We start from the raw sequence: 25,148 nt of genomic DNA on the forward strand, positions 1-25,148 counted from the left end.
GGCACAAATGTACCTGGATATGAACACCCTTTTTGCCTGGGACAACAACCCTGTGCTGTGTGTCACCTGTAGTTTGGGTGAGAAAGAGTAGCAGTGCAAGATGCAATAACCAAGCAAACCCACCAAGAAGAGCTGAGGAGTTTTTTAAGCCTTTATCCTGGAAGGGCCTCAGAGAAGGCATGTCCTGAGGTTTCTTATGTCTCTCCAGCCTGAGATTTTGTTCTTAACCGCACATCACCTCTGTTGCTAATGGTCACTTCTGTATGTATCTGGGCCTGGCTATTCTCTCAGCATGGATGTGGACCTTCATGTGCCAGACACTTACAGAGAGGGGATAGGTACCCCCCACTGAGGTCTCTCATGAGGGGATCATGCTTTGTATTCAGTGGCCTGTTGAGTGTCCTCCATGCAGCTGACCACGTTATCTACCATACTGTTCTGGTTACTTCAGTTAATGTGCTTTGTGCCCTCAAGAATGGTGGGGGTTACCGAGTTGAATTAAGTGAAAGAGAGAGAGCAAGGCATTGAGGTTTTACAGGGCAAGTTTATTAGAAACAGAGTTTTCCTGGGAGGAAAGGGATAGGAGGGAAGATGAAGCAAGGAGCCCCTATAAACATGGGATGGGGGCCTTGAGGGAGGTGCCCATACTGGGGAAGGACCTGGGGTCCTTATAAAGAGCTCAGTTATCTCTTTGGTCCAGCTGGAGGTTTTTCAGGCTGCACCCATATTCACCCAGTCAGCCTCTGCTCTGGTCCCTCCAAGGGTTAGGGGGAAATCTTGTCCTCGGCACACCTGGGTGTGTGGCAACTTCCGTAGCTCCACAAGTGTTATCTGTTTGACTCATTGGGACATGTCGAGAATGTCTCTTGATGGGAATCAGAAACCTTTTGACCTTCTGTCTGGGGTCCCTCTGCCTCCCTGCAGTCACTGTCACTTTCTGTCTCACTACCACTGAATGAAATATGAGGTATCTTTTCAGGGACATCAGACAATTCTGTCAACAATCCCCTTCTGTTCCTGGCCAGGTGTGCACAGCCACGTTGACACCAAGTGCTTTTCACTCATTTGCAATGAGGCTGAATGCTTCTTTCCCAGTCTGACTTGACTTCCCTGAAGACCCACAAATGAAGGCCATGTGATCGTACCTGCTCTGTAGGTGACACCCAGCAGCTAGGCTTTCAGAACACAGGAGGGTCTGCGTCCTGTCTCAGAGGCCTTCTTACTGTGCTCTGATGCCTAGTCATCAGTCTTGTCATTCTGTCCTGTCAAGGTCCTGAGTCCTCAGGGCATATTCTCCAGGAGACATCACGAGAGGGACTGATAGGAAAACAAACATTAGTATTTGTGTGCCAACAATCTTTTTTTTTAAATTGTGACACCATTAAAAAAAAAAAAGAAAGAAAGAAACCACACCAGAGTTTGTGAAATAGGAAGTATAACCTAAGCAATGACAAAAACTAAGTAGTTGTGTGCTTGACATCATATTATGATAACTCGGCCCTTCTGACAACCTGATATGGCAGGGATCACTAATACCCCTGTCTTACAGGCACATAGAAGTTAAGGAATTTGCACAAGATTGCACAGTTTTGGTTTGGTTTTTTTATTTCAAGAAGGAGAGAGAAAGAGATAAAAGGGAGAGACAAGAAAAACAAGAGAGACATCACAGCACTGCTCCACCAACCCCTGTGCTTTTGTGGTGCTCCCATATGCTTGAACAACTCAGGACCTCATGCCTTTAATATGAGCATTCTAGCTCCACAACCCAAACATGCTCAATTCGGAAATGGAGAAAGACAGCATTCATATCCAGTATTAGCATTGGTCTGCTTTCATCCCAAATGCCAAATATGGCAAGACATTAATCTCCCAAGCTGGGAAGCTGTGTGCCCAGTTGAGCTTAAATATTACCATGCCCAACAATCCAGGTTCGAGCCCCTGGTCCCCGCCGGCAGGGAGGAAGCTTCACAGGTGGTGAAGCAATGCAGGTGTGTCTCTTCTCTTCTCTATTATCCTTTTCCCAATTTCTCTTTATCCCATCAAAATACATTTTTAAAAGTCTAAAGGAAATAGACTCTAAAGGAAGTAGACTTTAACCTCTTTATATGCTTGTTTCTAATAATATTTCCACAAGGAATGCAGTAGAAAGACCAGAATAAAAGAATCATTCCTTAAACAAATATAAATGGAATTACCTTATCATCCAACAATACCACTTTTAAGCATTTATTCAAAGGACACTCAAAACACTAATTTGAAGGGATATGTATACCCCTATGTTCATAGCTGCATTATTCACAACAGCCAAAGAGTGGAAGCAGCCTAAATGCCCATCAACAGATGACTAGTTAAAGAGGTTGTAGGATATATACTCCACAGAATACCACTTTCCAATCAAAACATATGATGGCGTTTTCTTTGGGTCCTATGAGACAAAATGGATGGATTGGAACAGATGGTTTCACTCACAAGTAGGATCTAGAGAACTCAAACACTTGAACTTGCAAACGTTAAAAAAAAAAACCAGGGGAGTCGGGCGGTAGCACAGCAGGTAAGTGCAAGTGGCATGAAGTACAAGGACTGGCAAAAGGATCCTGGTTCGAGCCCCGGCTCCCCACCTGCAGGGGCTCACTTCACAGGTGATGAAGCAGGTCTTCAGGTGTCTATCTTTCTCTCCCCCTCTGTCTTCCCCTCCTCTCTCCATTTCTCTCTGTCCTATCCAACAACGATGACAACAATAATAACTACAACAATAAAACAACTAGGGCAACAAAAGGGAATAAATAAATATTAAAAAATTAAAACCAATAACAACATAAACAATTTTCTTTTTTTTCTTTTAATTTTTATTTGTTTATCAGTTAGAGACAGCCAGAAATTGAGAGGGAGGGAGACAAAGTGACACCTGCAGCACTGCTTCACCACTCATGAAGCTTTTCCCCTGCTGGTGGGGACCGGAACTCGAACCTGCGTCTTGCACACAGTAACATATGCACTCAACCAGGTACGCCACCACCCGGCCCTCAATTTTCTAAGTATTTGTGAGAACTGTGGTGGTTATCTTTGGGAGGTAGGAGAGAAGGGGACACAGAACTTGAGTTGCAGGTGCAGGGTGAAACTATAACCTGTAATCTTACAATCTTGTAACCCACTATTAATCAAACTAATGAAAAAGTTCATGTTATTTTTTAAAAAAAAATAAGACTCATGAGAAGTATTTAAAATAAGGCTGACCCATTCAAGAAGGACTGTTAACTCCAGTACTTGAGTATTTGTGCTTGGTCTCAGTTCAGCTCTGAATACGATGCTACATATAAAAATGTAACAAAATGGGGATGGGTAGTAGCGCAGTGGGTTAAGCACAGGTGGAACAAAGTGCAAGGACCAGCAGAAGGATCCCAGTTCGAGCCCCCAGCTCCCCACCTGTAGGGCAGTCGCTTCACAGGCGGTGAAGCAGGTTTGCAAGTGTCTGTCTTTCTCTCCCCCTCTCTGTCTTCCCCTCCTCTCTCCATCTCTCTCTTTCCTATCCAATAACAACAACATCAATAATAACTACAATAATAAAAATAACAAGGGAAACGAAATGGAATAAATAAATAGATAAATGTTTTAAAAAATTAAATGTAACAAAATAGAAAGCAACTGCCTTAAAAATGCAGCCCTGACAGAGCTTAGTCCCTGAAAAATGTTTCTTGCCACTCTTTCATCACAGGAATGGTACAATACAGTTTTAGGATTGCCACCAGGGAGGTGGTGCAGTGGGTAGAATCTTGGACTTGCAAACATGAAGCCCTAAATTCAGTCCCTCCGATTGCAGACTGAAACTCTGGTTCTCTCTCTCTCTCTCTTTCTCTCTCGTTCTCTTCCTCTCTCTCTCTCTCTCTCACACACACACACACCTTGTGAAATAAATCTTTTTTAAAAAAAAAAAATCACTAAACTGGTTCAAGCACCTGGTTCCCACATGCAGGGAAGAAGCTTCACAAATGGTTAAGTTCTGCAGGTGTTTTTCTTTCTCTCCCCTTTTTCTTTTTCTTTTCCTTTTCCTTTTCCTTTTTTTTTTTTTTTTTTTTTTTTGCTTCCAGGGTTATTGCTGGGGCTTGGTGCCTGCACCACGAATCCACTGCTCCTGGAGGCCATTTTTTTCCCTTTTGTCACCTTGGTTGTTTTTATCGTTGTTGTGGTTATTATTATTGCTATTGATGTCGTTGTTGTTGGATAGGACAGAGAGAAATGGAGAGGGGAGGGGAAGACAGAGAGGAGGAGAGAAAGATAGACACCTGCAGACCTGCTTCACCGCATGTGAAGCGACTCCCCTGCAGGTGGGGAGCCGGGGGCCGGTCTTTGCACTTTGTGCCACATGCGCTTAACCTGCTGCACTACCGCTGGCCCCTCTCTCCCCTTTTTCTTCCTCTCTCAATTTCTCTCTGTTCTATCAAAAGAAAAAAGGCAGGGGTTGTTGCCACCAGGAGTAGTGGACTTTTTGTAAAGGCATCAAGCCAACAATAACCCTTGTGGCAATTTTTTAAAAAATTACTAGAACCTTCATGAATAAAAATAGGAACCACAGACAGGAATGCTGTAAGCAAAAGGGGTGTGTGGGGGGGGACTAGTTCTGGAATCTGAAATAGTGAACTGCCGAGGTTGGATGAATCAAGAAGGAAGTAATTGGTGACTCCAAGAAGAAACTATTCCTGGAATTATGAGAACCACCAGAAGGTGAAGTTCAGCCACATTTCCATCACACATGGGAGTTTCAAAAGACATCGGTAATGGTCTGGGATCCATAAGAGGTCCATGCACCTGGCAAATAGTAAGAGCCAGCAGGTAAGGCCCAACATTTAGCCATTAAAGGTATTTAAGGGGTCATGTTTTTAAAAGCCTGTATCACAATGTTAGCTAAGAGTTATGAGGACTATAGCACTGTAGACACTAGCATGCAGTGGCAACCACAGCTCATTTTGAAAGTCAAAGTCAGTTGTTCTTTCCCTAGGCCCAGCTTCACACAAAATCATCCCAGCTAGCATCTATCACAAAAGATGTGCAGAAAAGCCAGTCCTTTGATACATAACCACCTCCAGTGTATAGCAAAGAAGAAGCTTGGCACAGGTTTAAAATACACACTGACACAAACTGGCAAAGTTCATGTTTTATCCAGGAACACTTTGAATCTAAGATAACCAGATTCAATGAAGCTAATTAAAAACACAGAGGATTGTCAGGGAGTTTAAAAACCACATGCGAAGTACTTTGAACCAATGAGACTTCCTAACTCTGTGGCAGACAAGTCAGCTGGCTTTTTTTTCAGGGTAGCCAAGCCTGTTTGCAGGTGGGGCAAAAAAAAAAAAAAAAAAAAGGAAATGGAAGTGTCGGCAGAAGGGAGCACAACCAGGGGAAGGCAGGCAGTGTTAACTGTCCTTTCAACTTGAAGCCGGATCTGTCTTCAGGGTTCTTGCAGTGGAGTCTTGTTTAGCTGACTGATGTTGTGTTGTCGCTGTATTTTATTGCGGTGTGAAGTTGAAGTAAGGGCCTGATGCTAATGCATCTTAGACTTTGGAACACACACACACACACACACACACACACACACACACACACACACACTCCCATTTCAGCTTGTCTGTGCTGGCAGAGTGTCTTGATAGGTTCAGTATCTAGCTTGTGTTTGTGCAGTTGCTCAGTACATGTGGTACACTTGGAATGTTGCAGACAGGGAGCCTGCTTTTTCCTCTGGTTTTCATCTGACTCTTCTAGTGCTTGTTCACTGAAGAGTGAGTAAGTGCTCATTTTAAAGCACTAATTAAAGATCCCCCTAGCCTTACAGATAAAGGGACATAGAATGTAAACAATACCCTGTGACTAGGAAACAAAGAACTTGGACCTTCTCTCATTTTGGATTCCAGATTCCAAACACTTCATAAATAAAATATGACTAGAGGCATGAAATTGCAAGGTACGTGCCATGTGAAAACACAGAGGGAGAGCTTGTTAAAAAAAAAAATGCTGCTGAAACCCAGTCTTTTTGCCAGTTACAATCTGACCGAATGAAACCGTTCCAGATAGTGAGGCTGAAGTGATTTGATTGTCCATTTGAATATGAAAGCTTAAACTCTGTATTGGAGACTAGGGGAAAACCTGTTGTATTTATTCATTCTACATTAGGAGAATAACAACAGCTATATTTTTAAAGAAAGAAAAAACATGTTGCTTCATACACACACACACACACACACACACACATCATCGATATGAACACATCTGAGTTAAAATTAGGTATCAATGAAATGCCACATGCCAGAAACAAGATCAGACAGATATAAATAAGTAGTTGCACATCTATAATGCATGTTTTACTCTAACAAATATTGTAAAACATGTTCATCAGAAGTGATCTCATAAAATACAACCCAATGTATTTTCAGATACTAAGGATCTGAGCAAACCCACTTTAGAGAACAGAGAGATCTTCGAGTATATTTTCTCTCTTCCTAGATAATTCTTGCATATTTAAAATGCAATGCATAAAATACTGTAACAGAAATCCCTGAAAGATGACTTACTCAGTCTGTTAGCTATTACTATAGTCGAGTCATGCTTAAGGCATTGAGCTTATTCCAAACACAAACCTTCACTCAGAAGTGAGCAGAAAGAGCGCCTCAGTCCGAGTTTAGATTGCAAACTATTGAGTGCAAATACATAAACAGCTCGGGAAGCACTGCGAACCTGGGATGAGTAGAAGCTGGGGATATACTGAATCAATAAACAATATGGAGACGGGCTAAATCCCTCCCCAAAGATAAGGTCACATGCTCATCCCTGTAACCTGTGATATTTGCAGAAAGGACCTCTGAAAATGACCTTTAGATGGGATTATCTTGCATTGGGTGAGTGGTCCCCAAATCCAGTGACAGATGTCTTAATAAGAAATGTACACAGATGGTTGGGGAGATAGCTTAGTGGTTATATAAACAACTTTCATGCCTGAGGCTCCAAGGTCTCAGGTTCAATCTCCAGCACCACCATAACAACTGAGCAGTGCTCTGGTTGAAAAAGAGAGAGACAGGAAAAGAAGGAAGGAGGAAAGGGAGAGAGAGAGAGAGAAATACATGCAAAGAGACACATAAGAGAAGGAGGTGGTGATGTAGAAATGGAAACAGAAAGATAAATGATACAGCCACAAGTCAAAGATACCTGAAACCTCCAAAAGTTGGGAAAAAGCAAAGACAGTTTATCCTGTGGAATCTTCAGTGTGAGTCTGACTACTAGAGAACAATGTCTGTCACTTTCAGGCACCAAATGTATAGCAGTTCATAACTGCAGAGCTAGGGAAAGAATATGGTCCCATCTCAACATCTAGGAACCTCAGGTAGAGAACAACTAGAAAAAATCTGCTTTATGGGGGACTTCTCCCCAGCAAAGAAAACAAAGGAGGGAAAAATAGAACAAAAAGTTCACTGCATGGATGGCCTTTAAAAATATACTCCAGGGCAGGGGGTGAGGAGAGATAGCATAATGGTTATGCAAACAGACTTCATTGTCTAAGGCTCCAAAGTTCCAGGTTCAATCACCACTAGAACTGATCAGTGGTCTGGTATAAAAAAAAAAAGAAAGAAAAAGAAAAATATATATATACTCCAATGATGTGGTGGCACAGTGGATAAAGTGTTGGATTCTCAAGCATGAGGTCTGGAGTTCCATCTGATTCTCTCTCTCTCTCTCATAAATAAATAATTATTATTTCTTGCTTCCAGGGTTATTTCTGGGGCTCGGTGCCTGCACTAGGAATCCAGTGCTCCTGGTGACCATTGTTGTTGTTGCTGTTATTGTTGTTGATGTTGTTATTGTTGTTGCAGCTGTTGTTGTTGGATAGGACAGAGAGAAAGTGAGAAGTCTTCTTTTGAAAAAGTATTTTATTTATTTATTTACTATTTTTAATGAAAAAGGGATACAGAGAGAAAGATAGAGAAACCAGAGTATGAGCAGGAGTAGATACATAACAGTTATGCAAACAGACTCTCATGCCTGAGGCTCCAAAGTCCCAGGTTCAATTCCCCTAACCACCATAAGCCAGAGCTGAGTAAAAAGGAAAAAAGAAGAAGAAGAAGAAGGAGGAGGAGGAGGAGGAGGAGGAGGAGAAGGAGAAGGGGAAAGAGAGAGAAAGAAAGAAGAAACCAGAGCACTCCCACTCAGCTCTGGGTTATGGTGGTGTCAGGGGCTGAACCTAGTTAACTTAGAGTCTCAGGTAGGAAAGTATTTTGTAGAGCCACTATGCTGTCTCCCCAGCCTAGATTCACTGGGTTTGACTGTGAATGGGGTTCATGTGAGAGAGGGTTCAGGACTTTAATCACTATGATTAAAGCAGCCTGCAAGCAGAGAAAACCATTCTCTACCCCTTTACATAGCACCCTGAAGAAAAGAGATGCTTCTGGAGACTCTGGGGAGCCAGGAGTGAGTGTCAAGGAGGTGAACATTCCATCACCATCTCAGTAGTAAGACAACAGAGCCAGTCAGAACCCCCTGTCCTGTCTTTTCAGGTCATTTCTCCCCATAGACCTGAGAACATTTCAGTGACACACTAGGATGACTCAGGATGTGTAACCCAAAGATTTTACTTACACCAATGCACTGCTCATTTCTCATTACAAACTGATAAACTTTGATAAGCATTCAATTCCCTCCACCCCGAAAAATCCCCTTGATTATCGCAGAGTCTTATGTCCAGAATATTATTGGGAGTGTTCCTTCCATAATGGGCCCAAGATGCTAGAGTTTTCTGTACGCATCCTAGCACAAAAAGCAGTGCTGCGAGACACACACACACACACACACACACACACACACACACACACACACCTGCTGTCATTGATTGGATGATATTTTTAGGCTCTGTGTGCACTGGGAGGAGGAAAGGCTGTCCATGTTGGGTTGATGCTGAGGGCATCAGTTCCAGACTAGAACATTCTCCCCAGAATCTTTTCATTAAGGTAAGCAAGGAAATCAGGTCCTGCTTAAAAGCACTTTCAGAAAGAAAAGAAAAAGGAAATGCATAGTTTTTGTTTTATTTATTTTATCTTTCATTTATTTTTTATTTTTTTGGACTAAACAAGAGTCAAAGTAAAAATCAGAATATTTATTACTGTGGAACAAGTTTTAAAAAAATAAAATAGGGGAGTCAGGCGGTAGTGCAGAGGGTTAAGCACATGTGGTTCAAAGCACAATGACCTGGCATGAGGATCCCTGTTTGAGCTGCCAGCTCTCCACCTACAGGAGGGTCGCTTCACAAGGGGGGAAGCAGGTCTGCAGGTGTCTGTCTTTCTCTCCCTCTCGCTGTCTTCCCCTCCTCTCTCCATTTCTCTCTGTCCTATCCAACAATGACATCGACAGCAACAACAATAATAACTACAACAACAATAAAAACAACAAGTGCAACAAAAAAGGAAATAAATATATTTTTTAAAAATTTTAAATAAAATAAAATAGAGCTTCAGGAGTTCCCATTTTGTGATTAATAGAAAAACATTCCTAGAGCTAAAACTGCAGCCAGCTCTGTTCTCTGTTGAAAAGGGGAACAGAAAAGAGGAACTAGCTGGAAAGCAAAGTGAAGGCTGGCTTCACTCTGGCCACTTGAGTCATCACCATGGAGACTCCAGAAGGTGCCAGGAATGACTCTGATTTGCTGGTGCAGCCTTTGAAATGGAAGCCACCAGCAACACAAAGACAAACTTGGTCTGCAGTCTTTGACTTCTGGCTGACTGAAGCCTCGGGTGTGTGTGATGATCAGGCCTTCCCTTCTGCTGGGTGCTCATTATTTGGTGGAGCACTAAGTCTGGAGAGCAAAGGGGGGAAAGGCCTGTGTCTTGCATGGGGCTGTCCTACCACTGTTGTAGAAATAGTTATTCAAAATCCCAGGCATGTTACTGACTGGGATGGCACTCCCCTGATGCTATGAAGGCTGGTTTCCAAAAGTCTAGTCAAAAGGTGTGGGCAAGGCTTCTCTTGGGTCTTCCAACTTCCTCCTAGGCCAAAGCTTATAGTTGGTCTTAACCATCCTTCATGACTTCAAGAGGGCAAGGTCCACAAAAAAAGCTGTCTGTTTGCCTCCAAATGTGGGTTTAGCATGTGAGCTGCTCCTTTGATGAAGAGAAACCCCACAGGTACCATTAATCTTGGCTCACCCTTCTCCTCACCTCGAGTCGGCCATGTCCTCTGGGCCCATGGTTTACAAGTCATCACTGGTGCAAAGAAAGGCCTTTGCCCAGGGCTGTGCCTTGTGTCTGCTCCATGTAGCAGTCCATACAGGACCAACACAGGCACATCCGTGCTTCCCAGAGGAAACTGCCCTGTCGCATATTGGCGTGCTTTAAGAGCCTCCACAATGTAATGAGCCCTCCTATTCCTAGGCCCACCTTTGCCTTGGGGCCTCGTGGCCGGACTAAGTGGGTGCTGGTTACCTCTTCTTTCCTGGGAGTTCTGTGCCCTCTCACAAATGAACACGTCACCAGCTGGACACAGTGAAAAGTCTAGCTCCAGTCGGGTCCTGGCCCGCTCAGGCAGAGCACGAGCTTCAAGGCATCACATGTGAATTCAGTTGAGGGAACATTCAGGACACATCAGGTACTAGGGACAATACCTTTGCTTTTTTTTCTAGGTTTGCACACGTGGAACTGGTATGCACGCTAGCACATTCTTAGCATATAGTTTGTTCTCACTGAATTTGCACAAGTAAAGCAGAGTTTTACTTGGTGAGTGAAGGGTTTCCCTTTCCCTTTTCGCCCCATATGAAGGGGGATGGGCTTACTCCATCGGGCCAGTGAAACGTGAGCTCCGATGTGATGTAAGCAGGACTATAACAGAGGATTTGGGGCCTTGGTCACTGACCTGGGGTTTCTTGAGGAAACCTATCTCCCAAGACCGCTTTCTAAGCTTTTACTTTGCACGTCCAAAATGAAGAATTTAGAAATCACACATCTGAACTCGTGTCCCCTGGAAATTCTTTTTAATTGGAACCTCAATGGAGCCAGGGGGACCCCACTCCCACGCGTGACCACGTGTGTCCCCCCTGTGGGTACCTCAGAAGTCCAGAGTCTAAAATACCTGAGGAGGAGGGGCAGCGAATTAGCTCACTTAGTGCGCCTCTTTGCTGTGTACGAGCCGGGTTCCAGCCTGACCCACACTGCATTGAAAAGGAAGCTTCAGTGCTGTGGTTTCATTCCCCGCCCCCTTCTCTCTGCTTCTCTGTCCCTATAAGAAATATGAATTAATCATAATACATGAGAACACCGGGAGATAGCTTACCTGGAAGAGCACACGTTTTGTCATGCATGAGGCTGTGGGTTTGAGGCCCAACACCACATGGCAGCGTCCTGGAATGGGGCAGCTCCATGAATTGTGGGGCTTTGGGAAGGAGTAGTGCTTGTAAACAAAGAGGAAGGCTTGATTAGTAGGTGCTATTAGCATGCGATGTAACCTCCTGAGGAGAACTGAAGAGACTTAAGGGAAGGTCTGGCGGAAATAGTTCTCTTGGCTTTTCGCTCTCTTGGCTCACTTGGTTTCTGGGTCTTCTGTCCTCTCGGCTCCCTGTCAGCTCCTACTGCTCCCAGAATCCAGCCGTCCTAGAAGATGATAACTCTTGTTGTGGTTTCAAGTTTGATTCTTAGGTTTTTAAGTCTTTTCTTTCTTTACCTATTTCACTACTATGGTTTTTAAGAGCCTGATACATCCACTGATTTTAAACATTCCCCCTAGAAGAACCACTTCTATTTTCAGTAGGGGGGCTGTGTTGTAGTCTCTCTCTTCTCTCTCTGTACCTTTCAAAAGGACATAATAAAGAATAGAAAAATTGGCCCAAGGAGGTGGCTCAGGGCTAGCGTGCATGTGCCAGACCCCCAAATTCATTCTTGGCACCCCATTGAAAAAGGCAAAAAAAAAAAAAAAAGCCAAAATAAAACACACACAGTAACACAATAACACTTCCTTCTCTCTCTCCCTCGGTGTGGGGGTGGGGGTGCTGTGTGGTCTTTCCTTCCTCACCCTAATCTCCATCCTGGTGGCTGCATACCCACCCAACCAGGAAAAACAAATCAGAAATAAAGGTCTGAGAAAGGCTGCAGCCGTCTCCTCTCCGCTATTTATTCTGATTTCTCGACAAGCAAGTTAATTGGATGGGCCCTCATGACAGACATTCCATCCTAAAATTCATAGCTTTCTGCCAAAACAACATATTGTGTGCAGCTATATTTTCCATGCTGGAACTTGAAGCTGACATGGGCCCCAAGCAGTTTCTGCGGAAAAGGGAGAGGAGTCAGTGTGTGTGTGTGTGTGTGTGTGTGTGTGTGTGTGTGTGTGTGTGTGTGTGTGTGTCTGTGAAGCACCCAGACCTTCCCTGCCTTTGACACCTGCTTTCTTCTCTGTCTCCCTGTTGCTCAGGCTTCCCAGGGTTCAAGTTCAAGGGCAACACAGGGAGACCAGAGCAGATGCAGGCCTTGAAACCTCCCCATAGTGTGGGAAAGCCCTGGCCTGTCTGGTGACTGACTGCCTTGGCACACCCAGGTCTCTGCCACACAGCCTTGTCCCTGTTCCCACAGGCAGCACCTGGAACTGCAGGACAGTGTCTGCCTATCAGCTGCTTTCCCAGTGGCTCAACTGCTTGCGTGCTCCCCCAACACCCCTCCCCCTCCATCCCCGAGAAGCTTGGGGGCAGAGACAGGCTCCCAGATGTAGGTGTAATTTATGGTGGCTCCGGTGACATGTCTTAGGCCTCCAGAGCTGTCTGCAGGGCTAGCTTTCTTCTCAGAAAAACTTAACAGCTGCCTCCTGTGACAAGGTGACATTTCCCTCTGAAATGCACTTCTCCTTTGCAGGGATTTTCTGCATCCATCTCCCTAGCCCCTTTCTCTGGTCCCTTCCCATGGCTGCCAAGCCCTCTCCTTACCCTCTACCTCCCAGTGCTCCGCCTTTTCTCTGCTCTGGGTGCAGTCAGCACAGCATGGAGAGACCCTGGCTCCCTGGGGGCCTCCACCCTGGGCCTGCAGCCCTTGCTTCCATTCCCAGTGAGTTAGTCGTGCAGTCTTGGGTTGCCCTTGCTGGTGGCCAGCCTGCCTCCTGCCATCCCTGCAGGGCTCCAGCAGCTCCCTCCAACATGGCCACATGTCCCCAGTCCTCTGCTGTGACCAGTAGCCTCATCTCTCTTGTAATTCCTTTCTGGGAGGTCATACCTCCACCTCTCTGGGTCCTTCCCTGACATGTCCCATCATTGTACTTCTGGTTTGTGGTGTGAGCCCCACACTGGGCCCAAACATCCAACCAAGTTCTGGTGGGTTAGACTCAAAATTCCCAAGAGGCTTGGATTCAGTGTGTCATGTAAATGACCTGCTTCCCCAGCCTGGTCCTCTCTGGTGTCACTTGTGTGTGTCAGCCACACCCCTGGTCACCCAGATGCCTCCTACAGCCCTGCATTCTCCCTGCCTGCACCTTCGCCACTGTACTAAGTCAGACCTTCAAAGTCTACTGCGTGCTGACTGGGGCAGACAGCATAATAGATATGCCAAAGCCTCTCATGCCTAAGACAACTACTGGGTAGTTTCACTTATGTGGACTCTGAAGAACTAATACACATAAACTTGGAGGGGAAAAGGAAAGCAAAAACCAAAAACAAGCAAACTGTTTCTAAGATTTGTGAGAACTCTGGTGGTTATCTTTGGAGTTGGGAGGGTGAGGACACAGACCTTCGGTGGTCGGTGTGATGTGGACTATGCCCTATAATCTTACAATCTTGTGAGCCACCATTCAACACAAATACAAAATGGGGGGGGTAGTGAGGGACTTTTTTATGCCAGAGGCTCTCAGGCCTTAGGTTCAATCCCTTGCAGCACGCTGAGCAGTGAAAAAAAAAAAAAACAAGCAAACAAATAGGAAAAAAAAAAAAAAAACAGGCCTAATAAACCTGGTTCACTGCATGTGAGGACCTGACCTTAGCACAGAGTGCCCCATTTGCTCCTCTCTCTAATGCTGGACAGAAGCGCAGTTTAAATACCCATGAAAAAAATGAGTCACCAAGGCTGAAAGGAAATGTGGCCACACTCCCTCATTTCATGGCTCTGGTATTCCCTCTCAGACTAAGGCACTGGAGAGGCACCCGCCCGCCTTCTTGCACTCCATCAGAGCCTCCTCCCCACAGGACAGAGAAGTCGGTGGGTGCAGGAGAAAACTGAGGTGCAGGGTCCCCTTCTCATGGGGAAACAGGCTCCAGCATCCTCATCAGGGCATCAGTCTGCGCAGTGCTGACAGTGTGAAGTCCTGGTGTTGGGGGACCAGGAGCTAGGTCAGCCTCACAGCACAAGACTGCGTGTCTGACGCCCAGGAGGCCCAGGTTCAACCTCCAGCACCACCTCATGCCAGTGTTGAGAGCTGCTCAGCACACACAATCCCTCCACCCCATTTTCTCTCATCCAAATAAGCGCGTGCTTTTTAAAAAATTCTATTTTGCAACTAGGGTTATTACCGGGGCTCTGTGCCTGCATCACTCCTCCACTCCTGACATCCCCATTCCACTCCACCACTCCACGTCAGAGGTTGTGTCTGACCTGCAGTCATGTTTGACTTGGCAAACATAACTCAGAGAACTCACGACTGCTCCACTGGAAAAGCCTGCTGGTGTGACAGACAGCCTTGAGCATTCTGTCCTAGTTGGCACTGACACCCCCTGGAGCAGAGTCAAGCCTGCCTTCCTGGACAGAACCTGTTCACCCCATCTGGCCTCTGCCCCTCCAGGTGACCTTGATACTCGTGTTTCCTTGCTTACTGGCCTCCTCCACCACGGAGCTGGTGGCCGCCAGTGGCACTCATGGGGTTAGCCCTTCCAGTGTGCACTTTGCACCTGGCCGAACTCTGAGCTGGGCCAGATTTCACAGCGGGCAAGTGAAGACCCTGGGTCACACTGCTAGTGCCTCCAAGGGTTCAAGTCTCTTGCTGTCATTTGATCTCTCTGTGAGCAAGCCAAATCTGGTTCCTTTCCTCCTCACCTTATGGGGAAATCACAAATCCTGACCAGGTGTTGAGATCGAGACTTTAACTGCTTGGGATCGCCAGCCTGGCCGCCTGGAGTCATGGAGCAGTTTCCACCAAGTGAGAAATCCAGAGCTGGCTGGAGGCTGGCAGAGGGAGCCGGCTGTTGACTCTCGTGCTAATCACAGTCCTGTTTACAGGAAAATGCCCTCATCTGCTTCCAGCAGCTACAGCCACTCAGCCGAGCGAGAGCTGTCTGCGGAGTCAATTGCCTGTCATTTTGCTGATTTATGTTGAGCAACTGTGAGGACCCCTCGAGGTATTTGGAGTGAGCTGGATGATTCCCGGCTTATAAAGTGGCAGTGGGCAGAGCCGTTCAGTTCAAATTCCCATCAAGGCAGAATTTAAATCCTCACCTCTGCTGTTTACAGTTGCCATGTGAGGGCTTTAGATAAGCAGACGCCATCCTGTCCGAAAGGCTGGTGGAAGTACAACCTAGGTGGTTTTTTGTTTGTTTGTTTGTTTGTTTGTTTGAAACAGAGCTTGAACCCAAATCTTCTTTCCAACCTTGGCTGGGAAAGTGATTCTCCGAGTCTTTAAAATCATGTTGCCCAAGAAATGTTGAAGAAGGTAGGCTGGGAACTATCAGATAAGATGGGAAGAGCTCAGAATGAATGTCCCTCCTGGAGTCTGGTTTCTTACACTCAAACTGGGGGGATTTGCTTTCTGTCTTTTTAAAAATATTTTTAATAACTGGCTCTCTAACAGAAAATTTCTCTTAAAAAGAAAATGAAAACATGGCTGTGGAAATTACCTATTAAATAACTCACCAATTAGTGTGTGGTTTAGCTTCAGTTCGAACAGAGCACACACAGCCTGTGCCCACTCCTTCTCCAGCCTCTCTCCTAGAGAACAGAGAGAGAGAGAGAGAGAGAGAGAGAGAGAGAGAGAGGGAGGATATGCTGGAAGGTTTCCTGGTCTCAAGGAAACTGATGCTGGAAGGTTAGACAGCAGGTTGTTCCTCAGAATCATTGAATCCTGCAGGGACACCTCCCCAGCACTGAGCCAGCTTGAGGTAGAATCGGATGTAGGAAGCATCCTTTCTGGTCTTTCTCGCAGCATGTGGGAGTCAGACAGGAATGATTTAAGCATCGCCCAGGGCTTACATTGCCTGTGCTTCTGCACGGCTTATTCACTCGGTGCCTTGGATAATGAAGTCACACAGTGCTGAGACTGAACGGCTGAGGGTGGGTGAGGTAGCTCAGTTAGATAGTGTGCTGCTCTGCCAGGGGTGCAACCCAGGTTCAAGCCCAGCTCTCACCACAGTGGAGGCTGCTTTGGTGCTGTGGTCTCACCCCTGTCCACCTCCTCCCCAGCCCTTTCTGCCCCTCTGGCTCTACTTGAAGAAGTCAGTCGGGACCAGTGAAGCTCCCGTGGTGACAATAAAGAAGGAAAGAAACACTGAACTGCTGGGAAGATAGCTCATTAGTTTATGTAATCGACTTTCATTCCTGAAGTCCGCACGTCCCAGGTTCAATCCCCAACCTCAACACAATCCATAGATAAGAAATACTCTGACCAAAAGAGCTAAGAAAGATATGTAAGGGCTGAATGGAGATTTGGAAGCCAATTTTAGTTCTTTCAAATGAAGAAACTGAGGTTCAGCGGTATACCCCAAATCAGAAAGACCCCAAGAATCCTTAAGGAGCCAACATGTGAGAGACCGACTCATCCAAACTGAGTCCAGCTCCGAGAAGACTTCCATCAGCTCATCTTCCTGTCGTCCTGCACCAGCTCTCAGAAATAGCTAAGTTTCTTCCATTTGGGAAAAAAGACTGCTCAGCTACGCCCAGGCACTGCCATTTCTCTCCTTCTTCTCTTTATATTGCAGCCAGTTTTCTCCATGTTTCTGTCACCTGCCTGAGTCAGCCAGTTCCAAACTAACTGTGTGAATTGGTGTCACCAGAGTGTTTTCCTGCAGCTCTTCCTCCTAATTCTAAGGTCGCTTTCACTGGCTTCTCTCCCTCTTCATCCTGGATTCCCTCGACCACGTGCAGTGTGCTGTCATTTCTCAGATGTGCCACCAGGTGGCAGTGTTTCAGAACATTCCTACACTCAGCCTCTAGCTTTGGGCTGGGCTGCTGGTGTCTTTTCCAGCACAAACAGGGCTGTATGATTAGACAGTCAAGGAAGACTGGCTGCAGTGCTCAGAAATCAGGTATTAAATATTACAGTAACCAGGGACAGAGGACTTTGTACTCTCAGTGCATTTCCAGAGCCCATTCTGACCACAAAGCTGATGTATGCCATCATTCTAACAAAGGAGCCTCAAATCCTGCAGCTGTCTGGGAGTTGTCTTTGAAAAAGAATGACCATAACTCTCTGCTCTCCTCATTTTCATTTTTCAGCCAATCATGGGGCCCTGATTCATCCACAAAAACAACAACCCAAACCAGGGATGGTGGGTGAGGGCTACAGCCTCAATCCCTTTGAGTATTGATGTCTGCTGGGCTGGGCTGTAATAGCTTAATCCTTCTAATGGCCTTGGTCACTGCAGGATATAGCTATTAAAGGGGTCTGTTTAAAGGGGGCTGCAGGGGAAGGTAGGACCATCTGCTGATGACAACATTTGTGCAAAATGGAAAGAACATTTAAAGAGAGCCTGTCCATCCACTTGGACACAGAGAGCTCATCTATCACTGAAAAGGTTGATGGGTGGAGTCTTGAGATTTAACATCTGCATTACTCGCCTGAGCCAAACTCTAATTGGCAAGCCTGAGACTGGACACAGTCCAATCCCCAAAAGCCATTTGTTACCACCCTTCATGTTTTCTGAAAAGAACTTCTCTGGGGACTGAGAAGAATGGTCTGAAATACTCCAGCATTTACATCATGGGTTGGGACTCTGAAGAGGTCAAAGACAATGTTTTTATTACAAGCAAGTCAGCCCAAGACCAAACTGTGAAGAATCTGACTGATTTTCAGGCTTCCATGCAGGAAGTGGGCCCCTGTATCCAGTTGCTCTGGGTCCTCCCTGGTGGCTGCAAGTTCACCAGCCTTTGCTCCTGGGCCTGGCCAGGAACCAGATAATGTGCTCATCAGGAGTTCAGATGCCAGGCTAGCTTCACCGGAGAGAGAGACACGGAATTCGTGGTGGCGTGGTAATACAATTCTTCATTGATGCGGACATCCCAGAGTCGGGTGTGAGCACAGCGGGGTTTGCTAGCCACATGGAGCTAGCAAAATGGCCGCCCCCCGTTATGCACGCCAGCCTTTCCCCAGGTCTTCTCCAGGTCATGATGCAGAAGAGAAAGAAAACGAAACTGGAACAGCAGCGGGCTTTATAGGGTAAAAACCAGAAGTGGCAATTCGGAAACGCAAATGGCTAGGAAAGGGGATGGAGAGAGGCAAAAGGCATGCTGGGAAGGTGGAAGCGTCCTTAGCAACTGTTGCGATGGTTTTAACTGAATTAGCAATACCCTGAGGGGATAACATGTTGGGGATCTTTCAGGCAAAACAATGATTATGTAGATGGACCATAGTGTCAGCAATGGAGCATGGAGTAGAGCAGGGGGGGCTGGCTCTAAGGCCCGACATTCAGAGAGTTAGGGAGCAGGGCAAGCTCTCAATGCAAGAAAGCTGGAGGGGAGCCAGAAAATAGGTCACTTGGATAGTGTGCTGCTTTGTCACGTGAGTGACCAGGGTTCCAGCCTGGGCCCCATTACACTGAAGGAAACTTTGGTGCTGTGTTCTCTTTTGCTCTCTCTCTCTCTCTCCTCTGTCTCAATCTTAAAAAGTAATAGAGAGAGAGAAGGAGAGAGAGTGAGAGAGAGGAAGGAAGGAAGTAGGAAAAAAAGGAAGGAGAAAAGTCGGAAAAGGCAAGGGCCCTGTTTGCCTCCTGCTGGGCTTCAGCCTCAGTAAGGTAATTGCTGTCACATCTGGGGATTCTGTACCCAGATTAATGAGAAGGAAGATGCTGTGGAGGTATTTGGCATCAAGCACTTCCTTTCATCACACTGAACCCAAGGAGTGATAGTCCCAATATCCGGGTGAGCGCCACCAGTGTGTGAGGGCACAGGCTGCCCCAGAAATGCCCACTGACAGCAGTACTTGGTCCAAAGAAGGTGCAGCTGCCTGTGGTGGGGAGGCCAGGGAAGCCTCAAGGGAGATGGCAAGCATGAAACAAGTTGTGATGTAGACTTGACGGGCAGAAGGAAGGAGCACATTCTGGGAAAAGACTAGATTCACTAGGTCTGGAAACCAGGAACATTTGAAAAGCAAGAGCCTCTCCCCCAGACCCATTTGTTTGAAGCAGAAGCATTTTAGAAACAGCACGAGAGGTGAGCTGCATGGCCACTATCACATGAGAACCCCATACTTGACTTTCCAGGAGTAGAAAATGGAGGGGAAATGGTTAAGGGGAAAGGGAAGAAGAATATGCAGCCCTGCCCCTGAAAAAAGCAAGGACAGCTGGGGGCGGGCAGCAGCACATCTGGTTAAGTGCACATGTTAACATGTGCAAGAACCTGTGTTCAAGCCCCTGCGACCTACTTGCAGGGGGGGGGGGCTGGAGGTGGGGGGAGCTTCACAAGTAGTGAAGCAAGGACTGCAAGTGTCTCTCTGTCTCCCTTTTCTCTCTATCTCTTCTCTTAATTTCTCTCTGTCTTATCAAATAGATAAAAGTGAAAAAGAGGGAGTTGGGCGGTAGTGCAGCGGGTTGAGTGCAGGTGGCACGAAGCGCAAGGACCGGCATAAGGATCCCGGTTCAAGCCCCAGGCTCCCCACCTGCAGGGGAGTCCCTTCACAGACCATGAAGCAGGTCTGCAGGTGTCTGTCTTTCTCTCCCCCCTCTGTCTTCCCCTCCTCTCTCCATTTCTCTCTGTCCTATCCAACAATGACAACAACAATAATAACTACAACAAAAAAACAACAAGGGCAACAAAAGGGAAAATAAATAAATAAAATAAAGTGAAAAAGAAAGAAAAAAGGTAAAAAAAAAAAAAAAAAGGTGGATTCAGCATACAGGCTGTATACATTGAGCCCCAGTGATAATCCTGGAGGCAATTTAAAAAAAAGAGGGAAGGGAGGGGAGGGGAAGGGAGAGAGAGAGAGAAGAGGAGAGGAGAGGAGAGGAGAGGAGAGGAGAGGAGAGGAGAGGAGAGGAGAGGAGAGGAGAGGAGAGGAGAGGAGAAGAGAGGAGACACCTGCAGCACTGTTTCACCACTTGGGAAGCTCCCCCTTGCAGGTGAGGGCTGGGGCACTCTACCAGGTGAACCACACCCTGGCCTCAAGGTTAGTGTTTGCCACCCCTCTGCCACCCTGCCTTGTTAGATGTTAGAGCTCAGCTTGGGCACCACTCCTCAGGCAAGCCTGCTGTGACTGCCCTGACAATGTCAGATTCCCCTGCTTATTTACCTCCAAGGACTCAAACGGCGCACCTTCAAACAGCCAAGCCAAAGTTCCGGACGGGGGAGGATCCTGGCTTTAAAAAAAATAGCGAGGAAGGTTGCATTCCAGGCTATAGCAACAGAAGAGAGAGACTGGACTCCAGAGTCAAAGGAGATTTAGAGCCAGGGTGAGAGATGAATAATTACTCTGAGGAGACAACTAAGGGCAGGAGGAGGGATTCCTACTAAGCCTGGGCAAGGTGACTGCATATCCAGGGCGGGGACTCTCTGAACTAGCTTTGCAGGATAGTATGATGCAGCAGAAAGTGGGTCTAGTCAAGGTCGAGGTTGAGTCGAGAAGTGGGATCAGAGGAAGCTGGCTCAGGTGGACCAAGGAGACGTGCTGCCAAGCCCACCACCCTCAGCGCTCTGCACCTGCTGGCCGTGCCAGCCATGTCTGCCTGCTCTTCCAGGAAGCAAAGTCTCCTCTGTGAACAAGGTCATTGTGAGCATCCGCTGACCATTGCAGGCCAGCATCTGCTTTGCACTTGAGCCACAGAATGAAGGAGTAAGTGGCAGGCTAGATGCTCAGAGTACTCAGATGAGGGATTGTCCGGGAGGCAGGAAACATCCATTCACCCTGCGGCAGATCCTCTGCCTGCCCGCCTGACTGATGCGTCCTTTTCTTTGTTTCTGTTTGCCTAATCGCACCTTTTCTCATTTGCCTGCCTGGCTGGGAATCCAGCTCTAGGGGGACTCGGAGGAGCAAAGTCAAATGGTTTGCTTGCTGCTGCTGACTCAGCCAGCTCTGCCTGCAGAGGCCCAGACACACTGGGTCAGAGTGTAGGGAGCTGCCTGCCCCTTGCTCTCCCGCAGGTGTTTGCTGGCTGGCGCAGCCTGTGCTCTGCCTCACGCTCTCACGCTCCTGCCCATTCCCCTAGGTCCCAGATCCTCCTGCCAGCCTCAAGCTAAGAGGGGACTGAGAGGACATGATTGCCACCTTATTGTTCAATTTTCTAGTGTGAACAAGGGTAGAAAATTTGCTGAGCTACAAAGGTTAGGAAATGCTCCCTTTATTATTTTCAAGAGGCTTATTTATTTATTTATTTGACACCAAGGTTACTATCCACAGTTCCTGGCAGTATTTTTTTTTTTTTTTTTGGATAGAGCATGAGAAACAGCAAGGTGGTGAAGGGAGGCAGAAAGAAGAGACACCTGCATCACTGCTCCACCACTGATGAAGCTTGATCCCAGGTTCACTCTACTTGGTGTGCCACCACCAGAGATGCCCCAGGTATGCCTAGCACCGCTCAGCTGGCCTGTGTGGTTCTCCCCCTGGGATCCAGTTTCTTGAGGACTAAGTCAGGACTCTGCCTGCTTCTTTGGGTAGGAGACCTTGGTCCTGAAAAGTAGCCTTTCTGGGATGTGTCCATCATGTCAGGGGGACAGGACCATCACCATAGCCAGTCTGGCACAGACACTGGTGAGCCCAGGGCAAGAGAAAAGAGAGTCAGACAGAGAGAAAGAGAGGTGCTCCAGCATACGGCCTGGTGACAGACCTCAGGTGGGCTCCCAGACCAGCATCTCAGGAGCCAGATACTCCAGATGACACAATGAGAGGGGTCCCTGTGTGTCACCAGGTCTAGGAGAGAGAGGGCAATGCAGCTCTGCCCAGTTCTAGAGCAGAGCACCAGGCAGGAAGCCTGTCTGCAGGAAGCCTTTGGGTCTCAGGGGTGCTGGCTGCCGGCAGAGGAGGAGATGCTGTCCCTGTGAAGCCTTGGGAACCCAGAGAACAAGAACACAGTGGTGGATCCATATGTTGAGCACCTTATAATCTACAAAGATTTTCTTTTCTTTTTATTGCTTTAAATAGAGACAGAGAGAGAGAGAGGCAGAGAGACAGTAGAAGAGACCACAGTACCAAAGTTTTCTGCAATGCTGTGGGGGCCCGTGCACCATCCCGAAAACTATTCCACTGGCCCAGAGCTATTTTTCCAGCCCCTGTTCTTTTCAAGAGTCATGTGCACTGGGGCTGGGAGATGCCCACTGGGTAGCATAGAGAGCTTGCATGCCAGCTGCCCAGCTCGAACCATGGGAGCCATGGGAGGGGCTATGGCACAAGAGGCAGTGCTGTGGCATCTCTCCATCTCTGTATATCTCTATGTCTCTCTATATGAATGAAAAAGCAGTCCAGAGTGGTGAAACTGCACGTGAGACCCAAATCCCACTAAAAATTAAACTCTTGTGTATGGATAGAAAACCAAAGGGGCTGTTGATGTGAAGCCTGAGGCAGTGGGCTCCTACACTCTAGGGTGACCCCTGGTAACCAGCTACCCTGATGCTGAGACTGAGACCAGGAGAGTTTAAGCAAGTGCCCACATGAAGCTCTCCAGCCAGCACACTTCTTCTAGAATGGCATGATGTCACATGTTCCAGCAGATCACTGAGAACTCCCCACCCCCAGGGCCTGGGGGACATTTAGATGACAACCACTCAGCCCCCTGCTAGACCAGTGGCAGTCTCTGTCACTCGGTTCTCAGAGGGCTGCCTTCATACATGGCCAGTGACCTCACCCAGCCTTGATTATGGCAGCTGGCTCTCGGGCCACGTGGATGAATGTGAATTTCCTGTGTGGAAACCAGCCAGGAGCAGCCCGAGGCTCGCAGGTGCAGGGAGGCACTGGACGTGACCTTCCAGGATGATGGATCATGAGGTTGCTCGTTCATTCGCCAGCTGATTGCACACATGAGCCCTACGTCAGTCAATGGTGGCTTAAAGACATGGGGTCTGGCCTTCTTTTTTTTTTTTTTTGGTGTGGGGAGGTTAGTGGTTTACATGACAGCTGTTAACCCATGGGGACAATTTCTCATCTTACCATGCTAGGTGTCTGCAGAGCACTCTCACCCCCCAGCATCATGCACTAGGACCTCAAATCACACCAGTCCTTTTCCTGTCGTCTTCCTTCCCCAGAGTCCTTTGCTTTGGCAATACTCCTATTATTATTATTATTTAAAATCTTTGGTATGATAGAGGCCAAGGAAAATAAGCAAGGAAGAGAAAGCAGGAGAAAGAGACGCCTGCAGCATTGCTCCACCACTCATGAAACATCCCCCCTGTAGGTGTGCTTGAACCTATGTCCTTGTGTATGATTAATTTTTGTGCTTTACTGGTTGGCCCCCTTGGGTTCCTTTTCAGCACTGCCCCCAGGTGGAGACAGGAAGCAAGTTCAGTTCTGCTCACCCAGAGTGGGGAAGAATCTACAATAGGAACTCACCACTTCCTACCACTTCTGCTCACCAAGCAGGAGGATGTGTCAAGCTCTGTGATGCTTGTCTGGATTAAGTAGATAAGAGAGAGGTGCAGACACAGTCCTGCCCTCAGGACAGAACTGTGGGGAGATGGGCCAGCAAGCAGTTACAAAAGAGCTCAGAAGAGTCCAGGCAAGCCAGGTTACTGCGCCGGGAAGCTGGCAGGCAACCCAGGGACTCTCAGAAGGGCCGGCGGCCTGACTGGCCAGACTTCACACAAGGTCGGCTTTAGTGTGAACACGTAAGCGTGCCAACTCGGTGGCCAGGCATTGGTTCATTAGTAATGGCAAGGCTGCAGTGAGGCCTGTTCTCTGAGAGTGGAGTCACTCTTCTCCCCGGACTCTTGGAAACCCTTCCCAAGTGCCGGCAGAGCTGGCACGTGCTTGTGCATTCATCGCTCCCTGGCTGGGCGCCTTTCATTCCCACTGCCCTGGGGAGACCTTGCTGTGTAGCAAGTAAATCACACATTTAGGAAACAGAAGATGCCAGCTCTGCCCCTGACTGTGTGTCTGGGAGCAAAAATTCCTAGTGTCAACATCTTCAAGACTCTGGGGGGTTTTGTTTGTTTGTTTTGTTTTCAGTTGCACACTGGAGGCAGACTTAGGGTTGTTAGGCATTGTGATAGTCAGGGTTCTCTAGATACTCAGGGTATCTGTATCTATGTCTATCTATATCGCGTGCGTGTACTCGGATCTATAGTATTCTATCTCCTTCATGTTTATCTTAGGGGCTAGCTTATGCAATTATGGGAACTGGAAGAGCTGAAATCTGTGAGGCAGGAGCTGATACTACTGCCTCAAGGGAGTAAGTCTTCTTCTGTGGGAAGCCTGAGTTATTGCTCATCATGCCGTCAACGGACAGGAGGAACCCACCTACACTATGGAGGTGATCTCTTTCATTAAAGATCAGCTGATGGGAAGCCAACGAGATACCTCAGCTGGCAGGGAGCCTGCCTTTGCCATATCCATGGTCCAGATTCAAGCCCCCAAGAAGCACATGGGAGCACTCCAGCACCAGAGGGAACTTCAGTGTTGTGGTATCTATAGATCTCTTCATCTCTTTCTTGTTCTTTTTTTTTTAATCCACTCCCTTTTCTTTCTTCAAATTTTTATTTATTTATTTATCTATTTATTATCAGATAAAGACAGAAAGAAACTCAAAGGGAAGAGGTCGAGAGGGAGACAGATTCCTGTAGCACTACTTCACCACTTGTGAAGTAGTGAATGTGGGGACCATAGGCTTGAACCTGGGTCCTTGCACACTGTAATGTGGGTGCTTAACCAGGTGCACCACAATCTGGCCCCTTTCTTTCTCTATTTCTATCTGAAAAAGTCAGCCTGCATCAATGAAGTTATACATGCTCAAAGTCCCACCAACATCAAAATCCATCAATCAGAAAAGTCAAATGTTAGTAGATCCGGGAAGATAGCTCATGGGTAGAGTAGTAGTA

General features: G+C 47.1%; 1 long non-coding RNA gene across 1 annotated transcript; it reads right to left on the reverse strand.

Annotated features, from left to right (window-relative positions):
- Positions 1 to 546: 546 nt before the first annotated feature.
- LOC132538726 (uncharacterized) lies at positions 547 to 15,328 on the reverse strand. Its single transcript, XR_009550082.1, has 4 exons — positions 15,021 to 15,328; positions 11,296 to 11,612; positions 8,854 to 9,017; positions 547 to 1,317 (listed from the first exon to the last, which is right to left on the reverse strand). It is a non-coding gene; the product is annotated as an uncharacterized LOC132538726 (long non-coding RNA).
- Between the last annotated feature and the right edge of the window lie 9,820 nt (positions 15,329 to 25,148).

The sequence above is a fragment of the Erinaceus europaeus genome, chromosome 5 (assembly GCF_950295315.1).
Source record: "Erinaceus europaeus chromosome 5, mEriEur2.1, whole genome shotgun sequence".
In the NCBI taxonomy this organism is placed as follows: Eukaryota; Metazoa; Chordata; class Mammalia; order Eulipotyphla; family Erinaceidae; genus Erinaceus; species Erinaceus europaeus.